Raw genomic sequence first — 24,610 nt, forward strand, 5'->3', positions numbered from 1 at the left:
CTTCTCCCAGGACAAGCAGGATGGTAGTCCTCACATATGGGTGACATCACTGGACTGAGCCCTATCACGGAAAACTTTTCTGTCAAAGTTTCTAGAAACTTTGACTAGCATACTGAGCATGCCCAGCATGCCATGATCCCTCTGTCCACAGGGATCTCCCTTCAGTCTCTTTTTCCGCGATGCAGTTTGCCTCTAGTTTAGGAACTCTATGAGATTTTTCTCACAACTTTTCCTCACGGAAACACTTGAAGTGTTACTTCACAAATATTTTCCCTACAGGGGTCTCCCTTCGCGTACATTTCATCGACGCTTGGTGAGTACTATGCCCTTTTCTCCGGTCGGTTCCTGTCACCTCACTATTGGTTTCCCCGGGTTACCAACCAAATTGCGGCCCTCTTTTCTCCCTATGTCTATCACCCTCGGTCCGCCCCACGATGCCCGCTAGTGTCCTTGCGGCAATCTTCCACCGGGTTCATCGGGACTAGAGTGAATGCGACGTCCACGGTTCTCGTTGCAGTCGCTGTCGATGCCGCCGTCAATGCCCTATCGATTCCTTCGATGCCCCCGTCTAGGCCCCTGTCGAGGCCTCCGTCGATGCCCTCGACTAAAGAAAATGCTCCATACTTCAGGTTCTCAACCAGATCCACGAGCAATCCTTGGGCGAGAAACAATGCCAGGAGCAGTAGAGGCACGGTGCTGGAGAATGACCGGGCCGAGCACCGTGGAAATCATCGTCACCGGCATGGTGACCGTCCGTCACCAACGCTATTCTGGACATTGGTGACAGCTTCCTCAGTGCTGGAGAATGACCGGGCCGAACACAGAGGGAAACATCGTCTCTGCCATGGTAACCATCCATTACCGACACCATTCTGGACATCGGTGGGCAGTTTCCTCGGTGCTGGAGAATGACCGGGCCGAGCACCGAGGGAAACATCGTCGCCGGCACTGACGTGGTTCCGCGATCGATGCCAGCATTGATACCGCACCGGCATCAATGTCCATTGAGTCAGTTGTGAAGTGGGCCTGGGTACAAGAGTCTCCATGCTCCTCTGTACCCGAGGCACCAAGATGTTCCCCACCGACAATGGTGCCGAGTACTGAGCCACCACAGATTCATGTAGAAGTGCCAGTAACGCCTAGCCTGTCTCCCTCTGTAGCTGAGCTACCTATGCCAGCTTTCAGGGAGGAGCTGGATGTCCTAGTCTGTCAGGCTGTCCTTGATGCCTTCTGGAATCTACTAACACCAGAGCCATCAATATTCGTATCGTTGTGGCACCTACCAACGACAGCCTAAGTTATGAACGCCGACTCATCCTTCTGAGCCTCCACGCATGGGCAATCTAATCCTGCTTTGGCACCAATCCCATCGAGACTTAAGTAAAGGACGTGTCTGAAACCATCCCTTTCGACCTGGTCACTAAAAAGGACCAGAAGTTTTCGGGAGGGTCTAGGTCGTAATTTCTTCCAGAATAGCGTTGGTGACGGATGGTCACTGTGCCGGTGACGATGATTCCCAAGGTGCTCGGCCCGGTCATTCTCTAGCACCGTGCCATATTGGTGTCACATATTGCTATTTACCAGCTATATTTGACACAACAGCAAGGGACCCTCTCTGCCATCCTCATGAAATTCGAGCAACATGTGATTGCTTCGAAACGTCCTCCTATTGCCAGCAACAGGACTCAGTGCTAGATGGTGAACCTGGCTTACGGCCCCTGATTTACGGCCCGAAGTCCAAAATAAACTAGCTGATCTGCCATGCACCGCAGATAATCTCTTCGTGCACAAGGTCCAGCAGACAGTGGCTCAATTGCAAGACCACCGCGAGACCTTGCGACAGTTCTCTACGTTTCTTGCACAGCAAAGAGGGACGCTAGAAGGACATTTTACTGCTCACGCTCCCGAGTGAGACCAACTGATATCCAGATCACACCAGCTCCACCAGTCAGGCAGGCTCCTGGATTTTTCAACCTTGCCAGAGAACAGAACGGTCCATCCTACTGAGGACCAGGGCTTGGGATACCTTTCCCTGGATTTTAATCCCGCTATTTCCTACTTTCAAAGAAAACAGGTGACCTCCGCCCATCCTGGACCTCAGAAATCTCAACAAATGTCTTCAGAAAGAAAAGTTCAAAATGGTGTCTCGGGGTTGCCTCTATTCTCTGGACTTTCTATACGCTTCATAGTGAGTCAACAACATTTTCCATACCAAGTTCTGCCATTCGAACTAGCTTCGACAACTTGTGTATTTCATCAAATGCCTAGCAGTGACTGCCGCTCATCTACAAAGACCAACAGCATTCACGCGTTTCCTTACCTGGACGACTGCCTAATAAGGAGTCAATCCAAACAAGGAGCTCTAAATTCTCTAAGACTTACTATAAATCTACTACATTTGGCTGGGAATTCTGATCAATTACCATAAATCCCATATGGAGCAGATCTGGGCACTACAGTTGCAACGGCTTTCCTGTCCAACAACCGCGCAGACATCCTATCAAATTGTCCTCATCTCTGCATGCATGCAACGTAGCCTCAGCCCATCAATTCTTCCATTGCTGGGCCACATGGTTTCCACGATCCACGTCACTCCTATGGCCAGACTAGCCATGAGAAAAACTCAGTGGATTTTAACATTTCAGTGGCTCTAAGCCGTTCAATCGCTTTCATCCCTGATCCGTATCACCGATCCAGTAACCAAATCCTCAAATGATCTTGGCCACGGTCGCATCAAACTTGGGTTGGAGAGCTCGTATCAACACCCTCCAAACCCCAAATCCGTAGACTCCGCTCCATGAAAAGTCTCAGATCAACTTCCTGGAGCTTCGAGCCATGTGTTATGCCCTTTATGCTTTCAAACACTGTCTCTCACACAAAACTTTGTGGATACAGACAGACAACATAGTAGCAATGTGGTACTCAAACAGGGACACTCAGGGTCCTATCTGCTTTGCCAGGAAGTCGCAGAGTTCTGGGCCTGAGCCCTTGCACACTCCATGCATCTCTGGGCCACTTATCTAACAGGCATACTGAATATACTAACAGACCATTTCAATCGTCTCCATCCCCACAAGTGGTCTCTGAATCCATGTGTAGTGAGTAATATCTTCTAGTGCTGAGATCAACCAACTATCGACCTCTTGCGTCTGAATCAAACCACAGAGTGGACAGATTCTGCTCCCTGCACAGGCTTCACAATGTGTTAGCCATGGACACCTTTGCTCGCCCATGCAACAAAGGCCTCCTAAATGCGTCTCTTCTGATACCGCTCTTAGCCAAAACTTGTGAACCTACAACAGGATAGGTTTTCAATGATTCTCATAACCCCGTACTGGCCTTGACAAGTGTGCTTCCCCATACTTCTCAACCTATCACGCCAGGAACCAATTCGCCTGCCCACAGGTCAACCTCATAACACAGACTCACTGATATTCTCTGGTACTGGTAGCTTCACGAAAACCTTCCACACGTAAATCTTACCATTCGAAATCGGCAAGATTTACCAAATGGCGTGCACAAAAAGGTATTGGCCCCTTTTTCCTGCCCCATTCCATCTCTATTAGGCTATCTAGGATACCTTTCAGATTCTGGTCCCCAGACACCCTCCGCATGGGTACACCTCAGGTCCATCTCAGTGTACCACCAGGAAATAGGGGATGCCCTGTTAACGGCTCAACCCCTTATGAGTTGGCTTATGTGTTTTCTACAACTTAAGCCGCCTCTACGATCACTGGTTAGGGAATGGGGCCTAAATGTAGTGCTTACAAGGCTCATGCATTCCCCGTTCGAGCCTTTGCATTCCTATAACATTAAAATTCTAACATGGAAAATTCTTTTCCTTGTAGTCATCACCTCTGCTAAAAGGGTCAGTGAGCTACAAGCCCTTGTTACATATTCACCCGACACTAGGTTCTTCCGTGTCTGAGGTCCTCCATACTCACCCTAAATTTCTTCCTGAGGTGGACACAGCCTCTCCCCTTACTCAGTCTATAGTCTGCCCACTCTTTCCCAAGGCCTCACTCTCACCAGGGCGAGAGGGGTTTGCTCACCTTAGGCTGTAAGCGTGCACTTGCATTCTATCTAGAAGGCACTGCACTCCATAGGAAATCCACCCACCTTTTTCCTTCTTTGACAAAGACAAGCTGCGAGTTCCAGTGGGCAAGCAAACTCTCTCCAACTGGAGAGCAGACTGTATCGAATTCTGCTACGAGGAAGCAGGCCTTCCTCTCCAGGGGTGAGTGAGTGCAGGCACATTTTGTAAGGGCCATGGCAACATCGGTAGCACACTATCGTTCAGTACCAATTGCCGACATCTGCTAGGCTGCGACATGGAGCTCTCTCACACATTCGCAGCCCTCTACTGCTTAGATAAGGAAGTCCGTCAAGACTCTGCCTTTGGCCAATCTATCTTGCAAAACTTTGGTCCAGTAAAATCCCCAACCACCTGCTGTAATTTCAGGCTGCCTCATCATTGCCAATAGCATCCCAATTATTGTGCCTGCTGCACGAGTTGTCTGCTATTGGCCTGTTGTAATATGAGTCAGCCTGTAGCTTGCTAATCACCCACATGTGAGAACTGTCATCCTGCTTGTCCTGTGAGAAAGCAGTTGCTTACCTGTAACAGGTGTTCTCCCAGGACAGCAGGATGTAGTCCTCACGAAACCTACCCGCCACCCCGTAGAGTTGGGTCCAAAACGTTTTATTTTTTCGCTCGCATCTTTTGCTACAAACGAGACTGAAGGGAGACCCCTGTGGACACAGGGATCATGGCAGGCTCAGTGTGCCAGTCAAAGTTTCTAGAAACTGACAAAGTTTTCCGTGATTGGGCTCCGTCCAGTGATGTCACCCACATGTGAGGACTACATCCTGCTGTCCTGGGAGAACACCTGTTACAGGTAAGCAACTCTGCTATCTCTTCTCGCTGGCCATCGTGGGGGTATGATCAGTTGCATAGGCCTGAGCTTGGGTTATGTTTCTTCTGCAGTGGGGTAGGTTGGAAGGGTCAGGACTTGGCTACAGACAGTGCTCCTCCCACATTGGGTTCTGGAGGACTCAGGTCACCCTGCTTATGGAGGACTCAGGTCACCCTGCTTATGTTATGGGTCTACCAGTCTGCTGCCCTTTAGTCCACACTTATGATGTCACCTGTCAAAGGCAGATGGAGAAACCAATTACATAACCACGCGTTCCTTTAATAAAGATGAAAAGTGGATGTGATGGAGTAATTGGAGAAATTGTGCATGATGGCTTCTTGATGAGAGCTGAAAATGAAAGAAGATGACAGCTGTGTATGATGGTTCCCTGATGAAACCTGTACACAAAGGGGTACAAAGAAAGATTGTGCTTGCTAGCCTCCGTAGGAGAGCCAGATGTAGAGGAGTAATAAAAGCAGTGGTCAGGCACAGATAAAGAAATTCCTTAGAATTAAGGGGGTTTTTTGTATTTCCAAGAAAACTATTCCTAAGCAAAAATCTGTCCACAGTATTTGTTCTTCTGCCAGAATCCCAGTGCGTGGTGCAGGATGGAGCCAGAATTTCTGGAGTAACATTATAAGATCTCTCCATGTTAGTTTGAATGTCCTTGGTTCCCTCTGGCCCCACTCACCCCCTCCACCCTTCATACACCTCTGTCTTAATTAATGAAACCTAGCTAGATTAAACTGGTTCCTGCTCGACTTTGCTTATTTGGCAAGCTGCTGGAGGCAAATGTTTTAATGCAATGACAAATCCAGTTATAGCTGGGCACAAAATACTGGGTTTCTAGGTTTCCACGAAAAAGCTTTGGGGAGGGAGGTGGCTGAGAACAGATGGGGGATGGGACAGTGTTTTAGTATTTTATTGTCTTACATGCTATAAGAATATCCTCTGGTGGAGTTTGAGGCAGATGGAGACTCTCACTCAAACTGGGGGATGATTTGTTTGTATAATACATCCAGAAATGAATGTCTTTAAAAGCAAAGGTTCAGCTGTGTGTACTGGATGATGTTTCAAAGGTTTCTGTTGCCAACTGGCTCTGTATTGTCTGGTCAGACTGAGCCTGTCCTGGTATTAATAAGTCCACTGTATGCTGGCACTTGTAGTTTCAATTTTTTCTTAGGAAAGTAGGAATTACAAGTTCCTAGATGCAGTGAGGTAAAACCAGGACTCTCAGCTTCTCCATGTGACATGGAGCCAGTTGGCTTTCCCCTTAAAAAGTCCATGTGCAGGTGGTGGTATCCATAATAAAGGGCACATTTTACTCTTAAATTGTTATAATTAACATTCTTTAAGAGCTTCCTTACAAACTCCCTGAAAACCTGGGACCATGATGTCTGGAAATCCAAAGGAAGTCATTTTCAAAAGGATTTACACACATAAAATGTCTTGAAAATTGTTACTTTTATGCGCATAACTCCTTTGAAAATTCACTTCATGGGGTTGAATTTTCAAAAAGCTTTACATGTGTAAACGGGCTTTTAAAAATTGCTCTGATCTAAGCTCCAAAGAGTAGGAAAAAAACCCCCATACAATATTTAAAAAATTGCCTGCAAAATATCTGTAAAAGCAATATGTCAAATGTTTAAAATACTATCCAGTAATATAATCATAAAGGGGTAGATTTTCAAAGCAGCGCACGGGCGTACATGTGCGTGTGCTACCCGGCGCGCGCACAAGAACGCCCGATTTTATAACTTGCAGACGCGCGCAAGTTATAAAATCAGGGGTCGGTGCGCAGCAAGGGGGTGCACAATTGTGCACCTTGCGTGCGCCGAGTCACGCTGCCTTCCCCTGTTCCCCCTAACCTAACCTTCCCACCCCTTCCCCCTAACCTTTCCCCCCCATAGCCCTACTCTACCCCTCCCCTGACCTTTGTCAAACCTTTTGCGCCTGCCGGCACGCGATCCTCCAACACAGTGGTAATGGCCCCGCCCCCTCCCCACCCCTTTAGTAAAGCCCCGGGACTTAGACGCGTCCTGGGGCTTTATAAAATAGGCCCGGTGCGTATAAACCCCCCCCCCCCCCCCATGCACGTAAATCCTCTGAAAATCCAGCCCAAACGTCTGAAAAAACTTTTTATATACAATAAAATATTTTAATCTAGCAAAACTTTACAAACTTCTATATCCTCCAACCTGAGCCAGGAATCAAATCAGAACCTGCTGCTTAGAGATGAGTGAACCTGTAAGATATTTGAGGGTGTCAAATTAATTTGGTAAACTAAAATGATTAGAAATTAGAGGGCGGGGGATAGTCTTCATTCTCTTTCATCTGTTCAATAGGTGCACCTTTTTTGTCTTACATTATGGGGTAGGTTTTCAAAAAATATGCGCGCGCGAATATGTGCGCACGCTACCTGGCACGCACACCTTCCAGTCCGCTCCAATTAAGGAGCGGACTGGGAGGGAACTTCCCAACCCCCTACCCTCCCCCTATCCTAGCCCCCCTCCATTTTTTTAACTCACCTTTTGCTCCTGCAAATGGCCGCTGTACCAGGCGCCTCTAGCTCTGTCCCACCCGGACCGCCCCCCTTTTAAGGCTCCGGCACTTACACGCATCCCGGGGTTTACGCATGTGGCCAGTCCTGTTTGAAAATTGGCCCAGTGCTCGTAAGGCCACGCACGTAAAGCCCGGGATTTACGGGAGCCAGGGTTTTAAAATTTGGCCTTATGCAAATATCCAGATATCAAAGTAAGAAAATTTGTTGTATTAAATGTATAGGATTTTATTTATTTAGTTTTTCAATCTGTCCTGTAAATTACACTAATAGTCATGCAATACAATAAAATAACAATAGAATAATCAAACATATATGTAATTTATCTAGATAAGAACATGCCTTGCTGGGTCCGAGCAAGCCCCGCATCCTGTTTCCAACAGAGGCCAATCCAGGCCATAAGAACCTGGCAAGTACCCAAAAACTAAGTCTATCCCATGTTACTGTTGCTAGTAATAGCAGTGACTATTCCCTAAGTAAACTTAATTAATAGCTGTTAATGGACTTCTCCTCCAAGAACTTATCCAAACCTTTTTAGCTAAACCTCAGATAAACCATAAAAACATTGACTGAAACCAGTAAAACACAAACAAATGAAGTTTACAGTAAAAGCTGAAACTAAGGCCCCAGAATTCTAATTACAAAACCAAAGGAGCACAACTTTAACTACCAGCAGAGATAAAAGCCATTTTTAAGGGCCTCCTGAAAATCTTAAGGTCCCTCAACCAACGTACACCCTGAGGTGTTTTGTTCCATAAACGTGGCATTGTATGTACTCTCATCTGGCTTTGGGAACTAGAGAATCTTCACTGTGTTCAGAGCTGCAACCTCCGGCAGCGTAAGGAAAGGTCAGGCAGGCTGGATGGATTCCCTGAAGAACCTTAAACTCATTAAATGGGATTCTGAAGATCATCTAGCAATGGAGAGAGATTCTGCTAAAAGTTGCAACCTACGCTAACACCGCAGACAAATTTTGCTCTTTCTTTGGGAGTCCTAAATATAATAAATTGCAGTCCTGTCTTCAGTTAATTAATGCAAGAATCATGCAGGCAAAATCTTCCGGAGAGAAAAAACAGGCACATTTGCTCTAACTGGCACAGCTGACGGAGCTGACAAGCACTGCTGCTCTTTAGGATGGTGAATATGAAGGACAGAAAGATTTAACGTGAAAAATGACACTTAAAAGTGAACTGCAGAGCCCCCAAATCTGCGGCAGAATGAGTTCAGCCTCCAATATGCTGCATATTTCTACTGCTGCTCAGCGCCTGAAACACCTATCCCTGGCCCCACAGTATTATATGTTTGAACAAAATCACGAGGCTAATGTAGTAAACCTTTTTCCCTTAGACAAAAAATCGGAAACCTCTTTTATTACATCTTGGCCCTCCAGAGGACAACATTTAAAACCATTTACACAGATCCGTAGTGATTTATGGCATATATTGGCTTTCTGAAAATTGCCCTCCAATGCAGCTAAACGTCTGCATGCTTTCCACAAGCAGCACTGCTACTGAGCCCCCAGGCTATCCCCCGGCAGTCTTTATTTTATATTATATTCTGTGTTTCTAACAGGGTGTTTTTCTCTTGGATGTTATCATCAATTCCCTCTTTGCTTTCTCCTGAATATAAATCCTCTACTAATGCTGACAATGTGTACAATACAATAGGCCAGTTTTTAAAAGATGATGAGAGGAGGACACAGCATTTGCTGGGATATGGACATTTTCTCTTAATATGAAACAAAAGACTGGATAAAAGCCAGCAGTTCTTAAACCTGGGGTGGTAGGTGGCATGTGAACTAGAGATTGATTTTGCTCATTGTAATGTGGAGCCAGTCCTACGTGCAAGCGTGTGGGTTTTACCCCTTTAGTAACCATCCTTTTATAGACAACTGTTTTGTCAAGCCTGAGTTCTTCAGCCATTTCAGTAGCTATTCCAGGCTCAAACAGTGAAGATCTGCTGCACTATTACTTTCTACTTGCTACAGGAGTGAAATTTGCAGAGAGGATTCAGTTGAGGAAAGCTTAAATTTACTACGTTTGTTTTTTGTTATTTTTTAATGCAGGTGCAGCAGAGTTTAAAAAAAACAAACCAAAACCTTGGAAAATCATCAGGTTTATAAAACATTCAGATATCTCAGAGACATAAATAATACATAAGAGGAAAGCATTTTTAACTTGAAAAGATAATCTAGAGCAAGGGGCCTAAAAGGCAGCAGAGTCAGGAGTACTCTAAGGAAATATTTCCCCATAGAAGGAGTCGGTGCATGTATGAAAAGGCTGCCCAGTGGAAGCAAAAACAGTATTGGCTTTCAAGGCAGCATAGGATAAGCACAGCACTGTTAAGTAGTTGTTAGGCTCGCTGCTTGTGGGACAACCCCGGGAGCGGCTTTACTCACCCAACGTCACCGATGCCCGAACAGACGCCGCCTCAACCATCTTCTTCAGGGGCTTTAACCCTAGGCACTGGCATGTGGTGCACACCCTCTTTAGTAGGCCCCATGGCGGGATTCCTTGGAGTAGGTGCCATCAGATGATGTCACATAGCTGGGTATGTGAACCCCAACTGTGCTACTGACTGACGCCTCAGCAAACAGGTACCTTGCCTTGTCCAGCCTTGCCTTCAACCTCATCTAGCCTTACCTTCGTCCAGCCTCACCTTCAGCCTTGCCTTTGTCCAGCCTTGCCATCAATCTTGCCTGGTTCTGCTTGTCTTTCTGTCTGGCCCTGTTTGTCTTATCTGTCTTACCCGTATCCTGGAGTCTTTCCGTGCTTTGTCTCTTGGTCTTGACCTCCCTGTTCCTCTGTGTCCTGCCTCTTCCAGTTAGTCTCCCGGGCCCTGACCTCAGCTTTGGATCTCGACTTACTCCTTGCTTGTCACCTGGATCTGACTCTAATTTTGGATCTTGACCATGCCTTGTCAGCTGCCTGCCTCGACTCCCGGACTGTCCTGGATTCTGCTTTAGCCTGGCCCTTTCCAAGGCATGTTTACCAGCTGTCATCACAGACCTTGAGGCCCTGCTTTGCAAGGTTGCGCCAACTGCCACAGCAAAAAGGGCTCACGCTCATGCCATTCCCTACAGTAGTAAGATGTTTAGATGTACAAAATCAAGGGAAAAGCATGAGATTAAGTAAGGTCTGCTACTCAAAAGGAAACACCAATTGGCCTCTTAATACAGATAGCAAATAAACATGGGGGAGACCTAGAAAACAAAATCTTACAAAGGAGGTCTGGCATCAAAACAATGTGTTGGTGTATCATACCCAATTAAAGAGCGCACCTACTAGTGGTAAAGCGTTTTCACAGAACATGTAATCTTACCCAATTAGCAAAGGGGTTGATAATCAGAGATCTAGTCGCCTAATTAGAATTAGGTGGCGAGATCCCACAGTGGCTAAAGTTAGGTGGGAGCTACTTAGTATCATTTAGATTTAACTGCTAAAAAATGGGCAGTCCCAAGGGTGAGGGACTCTCTACCTGGGTAACATCAAGCTAGGTGGAGAGAACATTGCCCAAATCTCATCTTGGAGTGAGTTTCCTCTCTCTGTCGGTCCTCAGATCTTCACAAGAGACCACTGTTCATACGTCTCACATTGAATGTCAAAGTGGCCCCTAACCCCCTACACCAATACCTAACCCTCACCTCAAGTTACAAGGTGGGCCTACCATAGCGATACAAATACCTATCTAGGGAGAGGGTACTATGGCTATTTATTTATTTATTTATTTAAAGGCTTTTATATACCGGAGTTCATGCACTTGTGCATACCACTTCGGTTTACACGGAACAAGGAACAGAAAATTACATCAAACAGATTGAACAATTAAACAAATATACAATTACATCCAACAATTGGGTATAAATAACATGGCTAACTTAGTAGGAACTTAGAGTTAGAGGTGAAGGAGAGAAATAGTACCAAGTGGTAATAGAACAATGTTAATAGCTAAATAATAAATATAAATAGTAAATACAAGTTCTTATAATAAATACAGGTGTTTTACAGATTTACAGATTTACAGATTACAGATTATTGGCTAGACGCTCGCTCTCTCTCTCTCTCTCTCAGTTGTTGAATGCAGGAAATACATCAGGTCTGGTACTTATTGCAAAGTCTGAAAAGGTTATCGCAGTGTGCACTAACTTAGCTCTTTGCATAGGTAAATAGTGCAAATTGCGATAAACCACTCCCCTTTTGCTATTGCATGCGATACTTATCGCATTTTGATAAAGCCAGGCCTTTGTTTGCTTTGCCTAAAGTCCTAGATTATGTATTTATTTAATAAATGTGCAGCCCACTCATCCATTGGGTGAAAGTGGGGAACAAGATATTCACCATAAACTCATATCACTAGAGAATACTGGTATAAACATAAAAATTCATAATATAAACACATTTCAATATAATTATAACATGAGATTGCCAATGATCTAAAAAAAAATGTAAAATTAATAAAAAGAAATAATCATATTACACAATAAATAAACCCAATGAGACACCATAAAACAACATACAAACAGCAATGTGAGTGGCCAAATAAAACCACAGAATAAAACATTTCCACTAAGACCTTTAACAGGGACCATTTAAACTAAAATCCTATGCATAGGTTTTAGGAGAGACAACTGTCTTGCATCTGGAGAACACTGAGCCAGGCATAATAAGCACTTTTCCCATAGAAGCAACATGGGAAAAGCCCTTCAGGCTCGTAGTCCTTCATTTTGATTTTTAAAAGAGCCATTTTTCCACTGTGTCCTGCAAATGAAATAAATGTAGCTAGGTCAGTTCATTCCAATTGATTTTTGCACCTTGTCCTTTTGCCCACCACGTTTTCCAAAATGTTCCTCAAAATAACTTTTGCAAGTTGCCCGTCCTAGTGGTTCAGTGATAGCTTTGGGTATTAAAGGTGAGGTGGGGGGAATAGCCTCGGGTCAATTCAGGAAAATGCTTCAATAGCCCCCAAAGTTCTGGCTAATTACAGGGCCCATTTCCAATTTCTGTACATTGAGTAAGATCTTGGATGAGTTTGTGGCAACTAAAGGTGGTGTGTATATGATAAACAGCAGTTTGGGTTTTGAAAACATTATTGGACTGAGGCTCTGTTAGTTTCCCTTTTGGCTGACATTTACTGTACCATTGAGTCTAAGAAGTCAGGGGTACTAGTGCAGTTAGATATTGCTCCGGCCTTTGATACAGTTCCTCATGACAAATTCTTAAAATGGTTGCAGGAGTTTGGAATGGTAGGAACTGTATTGGAGTGGGCTACTTCTTTGTTTAACCAATAGGAGGCAGAGGGATTTTTGCAATGGTTGGTATATCTTTGTTTTATCCCCAGTATGATTTAATGTATATTTGAGTCCAATGGGGGTGATCTATAAATGTTATGTGGATGATGTACAATGTTTCATGCCCAGCATGAATCCAGGTGAGATACCACTGGCACTATTCCAGCAATGTATGAAAGTAATTCAGAATTGGTTGATGGGAAAGGGACTGTTTATTACATTTTAACAAAACAACTATGTTATGGATAGGGAGATATTACATACAACCCATGTCAACTATAAATTTTGATAATTATATGTTGGCAGTGAAGGCTGAGACTCATAATTTATTTTTATATTCTGCTTTGCGGCACTTTAACGTGTACATGAAAGCGGATTACATTCAGGAGCTGTAGGTATTTCCCGGTCCCCTCATAGCTTACAATCTAAGTTTGTACCTGAGGCAATGGAGGGTAAAGTGGCTTGCCCAAGGTCACAAGGAGCGAAGTTGGATTCTGCATTGATACTTTTTTAATTGACATTAAAAAAGTAGCCCAGATACACATTTTTAAATTAAAAATTTAAAGGCCATTGAGAAATGCTTTGTTCAAGCATTAATTTTTAGCTATCTGGACTACTGTAACGCTATTTATGTAGGAATGTTAAAGGTATTATAGTTGATTCAAATTGCTGCTGTTAGTGTGATATTTAATTTACCATAAGGGGTTTCTAATGGGCCATTTTGCAGAGATTACACTGGATTCCAGTGTTATATAGGGTACAATTCTATAAATCGATTAACTTGGAATCACATGGGTTGGCAAGTAAACTTGTTAAATATCTGACTGCTCTCTCATTACGAGATACTTCTCAGGGATTATTACATATGCTCCTTAGGCAGGAACTAGAGCAAATTTTTATTTATTTAGATTTATATTCTGCTTTTTGCACTTCAAAGTGGATTACTTTCAGGTACTGTAGGGGGCTTACAGTCTAAATTTGTACCTGAGGTAATGGAGGGTAAAGTGACTTGCCCAAGGTCACAAGGAGCGATTGCAGGACTCAAACCCAGGTCTCCTAGTTCATAGCCCCCTGCTCTAACCACTAGGCTACTCCTCCAGTCCTCTTGTAACTCTTACTATATAGAATAGGCTACCCTTAAGGCCTTATGACAAGAGCAAAACTATCTAAAATTTAGAGTTATTGAAAGCTTTGTTGTTTAGGAAAGCATATGGTGGGGAGGAAGACTGAAAGCTGAGAATGAATGTTGGGAAGTGCAATATATAAATGTTTTCTATTGTTTTATTGTTTTAAATTTGTATTTGTGATTGTGTTGTGTTTCTGATTTTTGATTTGTAATCTGTTGAATTTACAGTATTTGAATTGCACGGAATAAAAGATGTAATAAATAAGTACATTTGGCTATTTAGTTATTCCTGGTAACCGTGAACAAAGCTGCTAGAAATTGGCAACTTTTGGGGGCTTGAAACATTGCGCATGTTTTGTTTTTTGGAAGACGAAAGACCCCAAGCATGTATTGGCGTAATGAAAGGGGGCTGCCAGGCCCATGCGGACAGGCTCTGATCTTTAATTCCCTTTTGTATTTTATTGCAGAGGGAGCCAAGTTCTTCTACCCCACAGAGCGGATCATTCAGAGTCACGGTGCTCTTGGTCTCTTGTGATTGGCTGGTATTTTTCTCTGGCAGGACCTAGCACCTGCTGCTGTATGTTTAAGACTCAGAGAGAAAGAGAGAGAGAGGGAGACGCAGCCAGTCCCACCGCCAGGTACAAGTTGTATTCATGTTTTAAAGTCTTATAACCAATGTAGAAAATACTTCTTGAGGCAAACGCCAGACTTGGTTTGAATGCTCCGTTTGCTAGGAGGGCGGTGATGGGCCTGTTTGGTGCTTGGGTACTTGTTGTTCTGCCTCCAGAATGCCGGAGTTATTTTTGGAAAATCTTTGATGTGAGTCAGCACTGCTGCTAGATTTCAGATTTTCTGCCCTTAAAAAGCATGTAACCTGTTTCTGTAAAACTTTCAGATGAATCCAGTTCACTGGTGCCCTCTGTATCTGCCCCTGTCTTTCTTGGCTAATTGGCAAGAATTTATTTTAAAAAAAAAAAAAAATTGCATGTGGACAAAACTGTCCTGATCTATCTAATTCCCCCTTTAGTTGGAATCACAAAAAGGATAGCCAGGAAAATCAAAACTGAACATTGTTAAATCTGTTCTCTCTTCACATACAACACACAGGCCAGCCAAAAATGTCAGTTTAATTTGGACTGCTAATTTGCTTTTTTTTTTTTTCCTGGAGTAAGTGAATGAGTGTCTTCTACATAATTCTAAAGGTATAAATCTTCACAGTTTAGAATAGGGACTAAAAATCTATAATAAAAACAGGTATACCGGTATGTGATTTTTATGTGCCTATCATCTGTATATTTACTAGAGAGAAAGAAATTGTACCTCACTTCAATAAGTAATCTAATAATATTTATTATTTTATAGCATTATTAGACATATGCAGCGCTGTACAACGACAATAAGTATTCAAGCACAATAAGTTCCTTCCCCAAAGAGCTTACAATCTAAGTAGGTTCCTGAGGCAATGGGAGATAAAGTGACTTGCCCAAGATGACAGGGAGCGTCAGTGGGAGGAAGTGGGTTTGACCCCTGGCTCCTAGCCCATTGCTCCAAGCACTAGGACATTCCTCTTCCTGTGGGTTTAGACAATTATTAGAACGCATGCAGGACCTGCAAGCAGATTTTCAAACAGAAACTCCCCATAGCATGTCCTTTTGAAAATTCTGGGCTGGCACTGTTGCCAGCCCCGCCCTTTGCAGCCCAAGTGAAAGTACCTCTGATGGAACAGTGCCAGTAGTCCCTGATTTTACCCAAATGACTGATTACTTAGCCAGGTAAAATCTTTTGAAAATTGCCTTCTATATATGTGCAGTACTTGGAGATGATTTTTGCTTCTCTGGGTAATAGTGCTTTTAACAAATGCTATAAGTAAGTCTATTTTACGGCAGAGGAACCATGAGCCAGATCTAGCATGGCATGTTGTGTTTATTAATGTAAGGAAGAGATACACCCAAAGGATTATGTCAAAGCCGAGGCAAGTATACTATAATGCGTGATGCCACTCAGTTAAGACCAGCACGAGGTCTGATTCTAAAGCAAGGAGGCTGACATGGGGCCTGATGTCCCATGTGAGGATGCAGATGCCCTGCAGAAAAAGCACACAAGGAGACATACACAGAGCCTGATAACATGGAGAGGAGGCATCCGTATTGCCTGTTAGCACAGGGGAAGGGCCTATGCGAAGTCCCCCACAAGATCTGTAAAACTGAACAGAAAATGTGTTAAACATGGGCTTGATCACATAAACCATGCATTTGTAGGATCTAGTAACATAAGGGACAGTAATCAAACTCTGTGGGGAACTTGTAATGCAGGTAAAGGTACCAACGCTGTTTACCTGTGGTGGGGTGGGACAATTTCCAGGTTTTTATCCAGTAATTGCTTAGTTACCAGCTAAAATCTTCAGAAAATGTGCCTGTCTGAAAAGAGAAATAATGATGCTGCTTTAGAAATATCTTTAGTTTTCTTGAAATACCTGTTGGATTTGATTGCATGTTCATTGTTTGTTTTGAAAGAGAAGCATACGGTCTGGTGGGGTATCTTAGAATGGACACCTCATATCAGTAACTCTGTATGTAAACGTTCTGATAAACATGGAGATGATCTGGCAATATAAAAAGGCCCAAATATTTTAAATTAATCAGTTTTTGGATTGTGATATTCCAGTTGTGAATCTGTTTTTTTTTCCCTGGATATTCTCCCAATTTATCATCTCCTAAGATAATGCTTGCCTTCATTTCATTGGCGCTTTTGTTGTCCCTCAGTGTATTGTTGGTAATTGGCTCACTTTGAAAGTCTGTCGTGTTCTTAGCCCAGCTTTGTGCACCCTAAAATTGGGGACGATAACTTTTAAACAGCCACACAGGCGTTCATTTACATGCGAATGGTGGCTTTCGCAAGTGGACATGGCTGTTTTCTAAAATACGTGCGTATGATATACAATCATCTGTAAGCTCATACATGTGCACACAATTTTGTATGAACATGCAGTGTGAATGCAAATGTTGGCTCTACCGAGTAAGTGGGGGTTTTTATTAGAAGCAGCCAAAAGTGCCTGTTGAGCTCCTTAGTTACAGACGCTTACTGTGTTAAAGACCATCATAATAGGCTTCATCAAACGGTGATAACTTTGTATCTCGGCCTTATTTTTAATTGTAGGTCTGATACTTATCTATTTTTCAATATTTTTCAATATATGCTGTGCAAAAATTCAACTTAGCTTTAGTGTAAAACGCTGTCTTTTTCCAACATCTATGAAGCCTTGCTTCCTCAACATGTTTCGAGCAGCCAGTTCTTTATCAAGGGCTCAATGACAGGGTTGTAGGTGAATTCAGTGATCGTATAACATGGTGTTTTCGCGTTTTTCTGCCATAGTCCTTTATTCATTAAACAGACAGGGGTTACGTGATTTACACAGGGATTTTATTAGATACATGCGCTGACGCAATTACCAGTTTCCCCAGTCTATTCCCAGTTTGCACAGGTAAAGGCTCCCGACTTCCTCACCTCTCTAATTAACCTTCCTCCCTTTTACCCTATTAGAAGTAAATTTATGCAGTAGAGGACCCCGGTGTGTGCTTGTGTGCACACCCAGGTCCATGCCGTGTCCAGACTCCGCACACGCCCTGCCCCCTTTTTGTCAAACATTTCTTGTAGTGTACCGGGAGATGTGCACATACTCGGGCGCTTTTTAAAAGCCGCGTGGCTTGCACCGGCCAGTCTTGTGCACATATCTCCCAGCATCGGCACGCGTAGACCTTTTAAAATTCACCTGAATATGATCTAGTGCTACGTCTTATGACATCCATCCCAAAGCATGTTGCAGGATTGACAATTGGGTGAAAGTTGGAAAAGCTGGACTGGCATTAGACTAACATCTCGTGATGAGAGAGTTTGGTTGACAACACTTGCCAAGCTATTTTCATTCTCAGCAGACAGCTAATCCATTTCTGTGAATTCAACCTTTCTAATTACTTCATTAAAATTAGTATCTCCAGTGCTCTCTCTTCCTATACCTCCTCCATTTCTAAGCAGTGCAAAGTATTATGGGAGTTTGTTTCTGCCGGAAACTCAGACGGTTGCCAGCCTTTCATTATTTTATTGCTGTTTAAATGGCAAATGTTTTGTGAAGCAAGACCTCAAAAACATGGAAACAGAGACTATGGAGTTGATTTTAAAAGGAGCACCTGCACCTGTTATAAAATCTGATTTTTAAAATCCTTGTGCGGGCGGCGCACGCAGGGGAGAGAATTTTCAAAAACTACGCGCGGTGACACAATCAGGCCTCCCCCAGTCTGCTCCAATCAAGGAATGGACTGGGAGGGAACTTCTCTACCCCCCTACCTAAACTTCCTCTTCCCCTTTCCTCCCTACCCCCTAAACCTATCCTAACGTTCCTCAAATTTTTAATTTTATTACTTCTCCTCTGGAGCAGAAGTAATCTGCGTGCGCCGGCTGGTGTGCGCTTCCCTGGGACAATGTAGAATGACGCTGTCCCAAACTATCCTTTTGGAGAAGCCCGGCACTTGTGCGCGTACCGGGGTTTACGTGCGTGGCCGGGCCTGTTTTAAAATGCACACAGTGCGTGCAAGCCCCAGCCACGCACGAAAAACCCCGGTTTTTACACCTGCGGGCCTTTGAAAATCTGAGCTTATGATGGAAATCCTGTTCTGCTGCATCTCCAGATTTACCTATCCTATGTTCTCTCATATTCTGATACTGGTTTTATCTCCACCACTTCTTTTTTTTTTTGCAATTTAAAGTTTATTGATAAAACATGCCATAATAAGCAAATAATATTAACGTAATGCATATATTTCATGTAAACCTGTCGTACAACATGTAAAACAAAAAAGTGATATCAGAATGTACATTACAACAATGTCAACGTATGTTGCTGAAATTGAATGCAATAAAATAGCATGAATTCAATAAGAGGATGTTGTGTCCATTTTTTCTTTTAGTCTACATTCAGTATTCAGACAAATAATTTCCCCCTATTTCTCCCCCCCCAACCCACCCTCTCTTCCCCCCCCCCATTAAGCTGCAAACTCTGCTACGAAAGTTGAACACAATGATAAGTATAAGAGCTGTGTGTTGCCAAAACGCATCAGAGATTTATATCCCAAATTGAATGTACAGAGACCCCACTTCCCCAAAAGCAAAGTCCCAGACAGCCAAACTCAGAGGGAGTTGGTGAGCAGTGGGGTAGTGCATGTCACGGACCTCTAGCCCACGATGTCTGGTAGTCCCCTCTTCCAGGTTAGGTAAGGCTGCCACACTTTTTCAAAACTGTGTAAGCGGTCACATTTAAGAGCTGTTAACTTCCCCATGTAAAATGCAATTTCAAACCGGGACAGAAAATGGTTTAAAGATGGTGCTTCAACCTTGCGCCACCATAAAGCAATTTTGCATGTGGCAGCAGAAAAAACATGTTGTAGCCAACTTGACATATACTTAGAGCCTGCCTCAAATGAGAGATGTTATAAACATACTTTGGGATCTGCAGGTACTCCTGCCGCCTTATAAATAAAATCTCGGACAGCCTCCCACAGCTTGGACACCTTCGGACACTCCCACCACATGTGCAGGAAAGTCCCAGTTTGTCCGCACCCTTTCCTGCGAGAACCTTCTGTTCTACCATATATTTTACAGATTTTTCTGGTGTAAGATACCAACGATACAGTATCTTGTACCCATTTTCTTTTATTGTGGTGGATATTGAGCTTTTACTGACAGTGGTGAAGATCTGATCCATTCTTCTTCTTCCAGGGCCCCCCCCCCAAAATCTCGTTCCCAAGCTCGCTGAAACGGTGCTTTACTCCTATATGACCCCTTAATAATCGTAAGTATCCTTGTAATGGGTTTTGCCACCCTGGAAGATTGGGAGCACAGGGTTTCAAACAAAGACTTGCATAGTAGTCCTTAGCTGGCAAGCTGTATAGATGCTATAAATCAGGGAAGGATATAAGTTTCTGCCCGTCCCACAACTGTTCCCATTTGTAGAGGCCTATAGTTCCCCATCTGGTAACTATACTGGATTCAGTACCCGGAGGAAATGATTTATCATATAGAAAGGATATTAAATAGTACACTCGCTTATCTCCTACCAATCTTAACTTCCACTTTTTCCAAGTTTGAAATAATAGCTGCATGAAGGGAGAGAGATCTTTGGATTCGCTGCGACCCTTCTGCCAAGCCCTAACATGGAGAGGCAGCTGATGGCTTGCAGGAGAAGCAATCCTTACTCATGGTTTAAGTTCAAGGAAATTCCCTGATTGGCATTGAAGGAATGCACTCAGCTGGGATGCTCCAAAATACCAGATTAAATTTGGCACCTGAAGTCCCCCTTGTAGTTTCCCTTGAAAAAGGATGGCACGGCCTACTCTAGGAGGTCTCTGCTTCCAAATAAAACGAAGCAGCTTGCGTTGCCATTGTATCAATGTAATATCTGGCACCGGTATCGGGAGTGTTTGGAAAAGATAGCTGAGGCGAGGTAAGACATTCATCTTCACTATGGCTATTCTCCCAAACCAGGAAAATAATCCCCTATCCCAGCGATTCAAATCACGATGGATAGCTCGAAACAGTGGGTCATAGTTCACTCTGTAGAGGTTCCCATGCTCCAGCCCGATCTTAACTACAAGGTATTTTACCCATTCCCTCGCAACCCGAAATGGAAGATTGTGAGCAATGTTATCAAAGCAGAGTGACTGTACGGAGATATTGAGGAGCTCTGATTTATCTTCATTAACCTTAAAGCCTGAGACTCCTCCAAAGTTTCTCAGGGCCTGCAGTAAAGTAGGTAAAGAGTCTTCGGGTTCAGTAATTGTGAACAAGAGGTCGTCAGCAAACATAGAAATCTTGTAGTCATAAGATCCCTTATTAGTCCCCTAACCCCCGGATTTGTCCTGACCCTAGCAGCAAATGGTTCCACGGAGAGAGCAAATAGAAGCGGTGATAGGGGGCACCCTTGCCTGGTAACCCTCTTTACTGGCAATGGGGCTACATATTCCCCATTAACCTTCAGGCTCCCCCGTGGGTTTTCATATAGACACTGAATCCATTTAACAAAATGAGCACCTAACTGGAATTTATCAAGAACCTTAAACAGGTAGTGCCAGTTCACCCTGTCAAAGGCCTTTTCAGCATTGACCCCTAACAGCACCATCAGTACCTCCGCCCTTTTTGCTTGCCAGATTATCTCCAGGACCCTCCTCACATTATCGGAGGCTAGGTGGCCTGGAACGAACCCGGACAGGTCCTCATGAATCAGAATCGGGGCTACTAACGCTAGCCTTGTGGCTAAAATTTTGGCCAGGAGTTGAGGTCCACATTAATCAGTCATATGGGGCGGTATGAGCCACACTGAGTTCGATCCTGCCCTCCATTGGCCAAAATCATTATACCTGCCAAGTTTGAGTCTGCTGATATCGAGCCTTCCTCCCTCAGTGAGTTAAACATACTCAACAAAGTAGGGATTACCTCTGCATGGAACACTTTATAGAATTTAACGGTGAAGCCATCGAGTCCAGGAGATTTACCCACCTTTAACCCTTGTATATCTGATATAACTCTGCGTACATAATCTCGGCATTGAGAAGATCTTGCATGTCTGCCGGGAGTATCGGGAGTTCTACCCCCCCTGTAAGTAATCATCTGTGTTTGAGAAGCCCACCAACCGTTCGGCCGCATAAAGCTCAGTGTAAAAACTAGTAAATCTAATGCTAATTTCTTCTGCTATATATAGTAAGGCCTCTGAAGTATCCTGTATTTTAGTGATATGGGATTGGGCAGCCTTTTCCTTTAGTTTATGAGCCAAGTTACGCCCGGCCTTGTTCCCAAACTCAAAATGTTGTTGCTTCAATAAGTCCATCTGAAAGGCTAATTTTGCCAAGTCTAAAGCATGTAATTCCTTTTTTGCTGATTTGAGTTCCTCTAGTTTCTGGGGGTCAAGGGACCTTTTATGACTAAGCGATAGTAACTGCAGCCGCCTGGAGTTTCTCTTTTTACTGAGAAAACTGGCTTGAGAAATCATCTTACCTTGAACCACTACATTAAGGCAGTCCCATATGGTACTAGGAGAAATGCCCTCTGTGCAGTTGAGTGTCAGGTATTCTTTGATATCCCCAGAGATGGATTCTATAAAGGGTTTGTCATTTAAGAGGCTATCGTTCAATCTCCAGTAGGTTTTCCCAGCCGACTTAGAGGGAAGCTTGATTCCTAACCAAATTGGGGAATGGTCAGACCAGGTAATGAGATCAATATCCGTATCTACAGTAAGTGCCACAAGATCTTTATCAATAAGAAACATATCAATACATGAGTATATATTATGGGCATGAGAATAGAACATATAGTTGCTCTGGGTATGGTTTTGTAACCGCCAGATGTCTTCCAACCCTCTATCGGAAAGTAAGTGTTTGAGAGCCTGTCGATCCCCGTTATACCCCCCACCCCCATTCCCTGAGTTATCCAAAAAGGGGTACCTGGTTAAGTAAAATCGCCACCGACTATTACCTGTCTCTCTGCCCAAGTTTCTAATAAAGATGATATAGTCTGAATAAATACCCCCTGCTCAGAATTGGGACCATATATGTTCAGAAGGGTAATCAAGGTTGTCCCAACCATACGTTTAAGCGCTATATATCTGCCCTCAGGATCACGTTTGCTATTCTTCACATCAACCACCAGTGTTTGCACTATAAGAATTCCCACTCCACAATATTTCTTTTTGATTGTGGCGGATGCTAAGTGTTTCAGAGAGTAGAGCTTGTCCCAAAGCAAACATTCTGTTCACTTAAGCAAGTGTGTCTCTTGGGAAAATATAACGTTCGCCCGTCCCCTTTTCGCCTCTTGAAAGAAGGATTTTCTCTTATAGGGCGAGTTAAGCCCCTTATGTTTACTGACATAGGGGCAGATTTTCAAAGCCCTACGCGCGCTGGGCCTATTTTCAAAAGGCCTGGCGGCACGCGTAAAGCCCCAGGATGTGTGTAAGTCTCGGGGCTTGAAAAAATAAGTGGTCCAGGGGCGGGGCAGGGGCATGGCCAGAGGCCTCTCCATGGCCGCTGGGCCAGGGGATTGTGCGCTGGCCTACCTCAGGGGATTGTGGCGCGGCCTCAGAGGGAACTTTCCTTCCTGCCCCCCCCCCCCGCCTTCCCCTCCCTTCCCCTATCTAACCCACCCCCTAGCCCTAACTAATTCCCCCCACCTTTATTTTACAAGTTACGCCTGCCCAAGCTGCCGACGCACCATGTTCCGGTCCGGGGGCTGGCCAGAGGCCGCAGCCACGCCCCCGGAGTGCCCCCGACACGCCCCCCAGGAAAGCCCTGGGACTTATGCGTGTCCCTGAAGATTTGCATATTCCCTGGAGATTTGCTCCATACTGTGCCCCATACTGTGTTTTGCTCACTGGTAAAAGTACAGCTATGACTTTCCAAGAATGATGCTTATTTTAGCCAATTATGGGGGATTGGCTCTTGGAGCCCCAGGACATGTGTCTATCGGGATCACCATATCACATGTTCTCCTCCCTTCTGCACTTTTAAAAGATCATATTTCCAAAGATACCCTTTCTGGCAACTCCAGTGATACTGGATAATGTTCCTACTTCTGCAACAGGAACAACAACTTCTGACTTGCGTTCAACAGTATGAATGTCATCAACCAAAAGCAGCACAACAGGTCCAGCCAAAAGCCTTGGCTAAGTTTTTGACCAGCAACTGTCCTCTCCGGTAGGGGGGAGAATGCATCATTACATAAAAGAGTAGTGCAAGATCACCAAAGATTCCTGGGTTATCAAGACTGTGGATACCACTTGTGTTCTCCCAACTCCCTATACTTCTTCACTGCTAAGCATTCAATCCAGATCCATCTCACTCAATGCAGCTCTGCCAGGAGATGGATTTGCTTCTCAAGCAGTGGATGATAGAACCGGTTCCTCCCCATCTCCATGGCCAAGGGTTCTACTCCTGCTGTTTCTTCATCCCCAAGAAATCTGAGGACTGAGATCAGTCCTGGATTTAAGAAACCACAGCAAGCAATTTCCCCTGTGCTGCACAATGTTATAACCTTTATTGAATTGCCATTGCACTTGTTTTCAAGGTTTCAAATTTGCCTGTTGTTTTGCCCCTCCGCCTTCTATTCTTTCCTATCGGTTTAATTTGTATCCCCTCCCCTTTCCCCGGTGTTTTGTAATTTTCCGCTCTTTTAGTTCAATGTAAACCGATATGATGTTTTTTTTTTTACTAATATCGGTATAGAAGACTCTTTAAATAAATAAATAAATAAGCATATACACCATAAGAAATTCAGAATGAATTCCGTTGATAAAATCCTCCCCTTCATCCAGAAGGGGGAGTGGATGTATTCTCTGAATCTAAAAAATGCTTATGCCTTCTCCCACTGGCAATATTGTGGTTTATGGTAGATTCTTCTCACTATCAGTATGGATTCTCAGTTGCACTGAGGGTCTTCATCTAATGCCTAGCTGTATGTAGTAAATCTGCTAGGGAGTTAGCAATCTGTTATATATGTTAAGAAAGCTGGGCGTTAGATGGGAGGAGCAATCTGAAGGAATGGCTCCGAAGAAGGAGGAGTCAGCTATCTTGTAGTGTCTCAGATTCTGTTATATTCCGCTATGCTGGGAGTTAGCAATCTGTTATGAATCTGAGATAGTAGTGGTGAATCCCTGGGCCGGTGGCAGATGCCCACGCCCCCGGGAG

General features: G+C 44.0%; 1 protein-coding gene across 3 annotated transcripts in view; it reads left to right on the forward strand.

Moving 5' to 3' along the window:
- LOC115096411 (junctional sarcoplasmic reticulum protein 1-like) overlaps positions 1 to 24,610 on the forward strand; it is a 124,813-nt gene that overhangs the window by 24,214 nt on the left and 75,989 nt on the right. For 2 of the 3 annotated variants that reach the window (XM_029610976.1, XM_029610974.1), the window contains exon 2: positions 14,357 to 14,527. The exons of the other annotated variant lie outside the window; for it this stretch is intronic. The gene's annotated coding sequence lies outside the window, so the exon portion shown is untranslated. The remainder of the gene's footprint in view (positions 1 to 14,356; positions 14,528 to 24,610) is intronic. 3 annotated transcript variants of the gene reach the window in all.

Source organism: Rhinatrema bivittatum, chromosome 8 (assembly GCF_901001135.1).
Source record: "Rhinatrema bivittatum chromosome 8, aRhiBiv1.1, whole genome shotgun sequence".
Lineage (NCBI taxonomy): Eukaryota > Metazoa > Chordata > Amphibia > Gymnophiona > Rhinatrematidae > Rhinatrema > Rhinatrema bivittatum.